The sequence below is a fragment of the Triturus cristatus genome, chromosome 6 (genome assembly GCF_964204655.1).
Source record: "Triturus cristatus chromosome 6, aTriCri1.1, whole genome shotgun sequence".
Lineage (NCBI taxonomy): Eukaryota > Metazoa > Chordata > Amphibia > Caudata > Salamandridae > Triturus > Triturus cristatus.
Genome location: NC_140589.1, coordinates 1,908,576,871 through 1,908,580,351, shown reverse-complemented (window position 1 = coordinate 1,908,580,351; position 3,481 = coordinate 1,908,576,871). Strand labels below are relative to the sequence as shown.

Genomic DNA, 3,481 nt, shown 5'->3' with positions numbered 1-3,481 from the left:
CAGCTCAAGTCAGCATGTGACCTTACAGCTAGAGAGGTCAACCTCGAAGCTGGGGAACCGGGTTGGAGTCTCAGCAGCAACGCTCAACATCCTGTGATTCTGCCGCTGACCGCGGCCCCCGCAGGGGGCCACTCGGCGGTCGGCGCCTTAGTGGCCCCGGGGCCCCGGTCACCCCTCCCCATTCCCTCCTTCGGGGGGGGGGCGGGGGCAGGGATCCTGATTGTGCCCCCCTCCGTGTCGGGGGCCGGAAGTGACGCGCAAGGCGCGTCACTTCCGGGCCCAGGTGTGAGGGGAAGGCTATTTAGCCTTCCCCCACCCTCACTGGCGACCTCTTTGTCGCCCACCTCGCCTTTTTGACGGTCGCTGGCTGCTCGTCGCTGATTTCCGGGTTCCACGCCGCATCGGTAATCGTCGCTGCCCAACTTTGACGGTGAGTCTTGTTGCTTCCGCTCCGCCCCGGCCCCGTCCCTGGGCAGTACCAGGTCGACGGGGCCCCTGTGGCTTGGATGACCACGGGCGGAGGGGGCACAAGATCAAAGCGGGAGTCGAATTTGTATGTAGTGCGGCGTGGATTTGTGCGGCAATGAGCAGTACGTTTAAGCGCCTGCGGGCGCTCGTGGGGGAGTGAGAGCATTATTGTCGGGTGCCGTCAGAAGTTTAAGCGTGTAGGGCACGTTGGGGCCGAGCGTTACGGTGGTTATGGATAAGGCTTGGGAATATTGTGTTGTACTAAAGGAGAGGAGGTTAGCACCCCCCCTTGACAAGGATGGTAGAGGTCCCAGTGGCCTTGACAACGCATATACGGTTAAGGCACTGCCGCTTACTTCGCTCCCCCCCCCCCCGCTTTTGGCGTCCATGCCTTTGGGGGTCGCGCTTATCTTTCTCTCGCTGGCGATCCCGGTTAACGAATACACCCAGCAGCCCCGTGTATCGAGCTGGGCTCCGGAAGGATTTGGTTTTGCCGCGGTATGCGGGTACCCAGTCCATTGCGGCAGGTATTCAACGTCCTGCGCTAACTCTATGGGTCTAGAACAGGCGCACGGTTTCCGTGGCATGTGTACAACTTAGGGATTTTACTCACAGCTTTCCAACGCTCTTTTGATTCAGGGGGGCGGGGCAAAGAGCTTTTCGCTTCCGATTTATAACACCCCCTCCCCCGCGAGCTCCGAAGTATGAGGGGGGGCTTTGTTGGTGTTGACCCGGCGGCGGCGTCACCATTGCGGCGAGTTCGCGCTCGCTCATTTAGATACGTGTATATGTAAATTATCCAGGGTCGCTGGTTTATACCCGTTTTGTTCATATTTAACCGAGCTTTTGGGGTCGTGCCACATCTCGAGCCCTGGGAAAATCACTTAATCTCCCGTGCCTGTATGGGTTTAAATACAGGGTGAGATGGGTCCCAATAACCTTAGGGGCGAGTACATGGAAGCACAAATAATCGAACAACCTGCCCCGGGGGCTTCCAGAGGCTTGAGTTACGAAAATCTAGGAGGAAGGCGATTGTCCCCGCGCCCCTCAGTGCGGAGGGCTTTCCACAGTCTCGCTTGGGCCCGTGGCCGCCCTGTGAGCGAGCGCGCGCTATTTAAAATGCAGCAGGAGAGATGCGGAGTCGGGCCATTTAAAGCGTTCAAATAACTTCGGGTCCAGTGCGCGCTAGGTAAATATAACCTTCAGGTCGAGCGCGCGCTATGTAAATAAATGTAATAAGCGGGATGCTTAGTCGGGTCATTCCAAGCGCGCTCATAACTTCGGAGCGTGCGCTATGTAAATACAACAGGCCTAATGCATGCGGAGACGGGTCATTTCATAGCTCAATGTTAAGTCTGGGCCTACGGTCGTAAATGGTCTCACAGGACAGGGGTTCGAGTCCCGGGAACGAGTTCAAAATGTCATAGAAATTTCGAAATCATCTTTCTAAATTACAACGATGTTTAAACCACCGCTTGCGTCTAGCACTCCCATTACCTTGGGGTTATCTCGACGCTACATAGGAGGTGCCTTTGCGGCGGGGGCAGCATGATAGAGGTGGGCACCGCTGCATCTGGCCGGTGGGGCGATGGCTAAATGGGCAACCTAAACTTCAGTGGTGTGGCGCAGGTGCGCACCAGTTGCCGTGGTTGGGGTGGGGGTCGAGGCGAGCGAGGTGGGCATTGTAAGAAGTGATATGTATGACCACCTGTTGGGCTCTCGCTCTGTGCTCCAGATCCCCCCCCCCCCCCCCAAGGGGAGGGCTCCGAGCCGCGGGTCGCGTCGCAGTCCTGGACAAAGCATTTATTCCCCGTGTGTATGCAATATGTAATGTAAAGTGTGCCAATAATTGTGTAGGCACGCTACGATAAAGGCAATGAACGCAGATTTGGTCGTGTTCGTTCACGCGAGACTGTGATTTTGGGGCAAATCGGCGCCAGGAAGGTAGTATGGGGGGAGGGCGTAAGCGAGCACCATGCTGCTTGCCAGGTTCAGGGTGGGGATGAGGGCAGACGCGAACAGGGTGTGCATGGTTAACGTGATGTATGAGCACCTGTGTCCTCTCTCCCCCCCCCCCCCACTCTCCCCCCCCCCCTTTTTTCTTGCGGTACAGCCACGCCTTTTCGTGTATGCATATTTCTTGCGCTTATGCTGGTTTCTTTTGCAGTACATTCGTCCGCTTTCACTGACTGGAGGATTATTAATTGGCGACAGAGAGACGCGAGACAAACACCATCCGTATTCGGGGCTCAGACAGGAGTAAGTACGGGCAGTTGGGGGATGGGGTACCTCTCGGAGTAGCATGTGGCACTCAGGAGCGAAGAACTAGCCTCAAAGGGGGTGAGCAGGCGGTTAACTTTCTCTCTTTCCCAATTGCAGATAAGTGAGAACAACCGCTAAGTGATGGACAGCCAAGGATTACCCCCCCCCCTTTTCACACTAGGGACACAGGTTGAGGAGTCTGTGCCGGACACTTCGGAGGAAGCACGGATTGCCGCTTTCCTGGAGCTGACGAGGGCCAAGGGTTTAGCTTGGGCGACGGAACTATTGAAAGCCAGTACCCCCCCAGACTCTGGGATAGCGATGGACGGTCCGGCTACGGATAAGGATGTAGGGGAGGTTGCGGGCCCGTCACGGTCGAAAAAAATCCGCCGCCCGACGAGCAAAGACTTTCCGGTAGAGCAGCCACCGGCTCGGAATAGAGCGGCCCCTCCTCACAGGCCCCCAGCGCCCCCCCAGTCGGCGGTTAGCTTGGGGACGGGGGCGCACAACGGACTGCCTGGCCCGCCCCAGGCGACATTTGCCTCAGCAGAGGATTTGGGTAAGCTTGCAGACACTTTAAAAGACTTCATGGCTGAGGTCAGATCCGGTCTGCTGCTTGCCAGGTCACCCCTAGGGGTTGGTCCGGCCGCCCCACCGCCGCCGACTGTTCTCCCGGCGCCGGGGGGCTTCACGCAGGTGTGGTGTCAGCCGCCGGCTGCGTTGGAACTTCCTCCGCGGCCCACACCCCCAG

At 57.9% G+C, this 3,481-nt stretch overlaps 1 non-coding gene across 1 annotated transcript; it reads left to right on the top strand.

The window, feature by feature from the left end:
* Positions 1-721: 721 nt before the first annotated feature.
* On the top strand, positions 722-850 carry LOC146822416 (U6atac minor spliceosomal RNA). Its single transcript, XR_014965201.1, has one exon. It is a non-coding gene; the product is annotated as a U6atac minor spliceosomal RNA (small nuclear RNA).
* Positions 851-3,481: the final 2,631 nt, after the last annotated feature.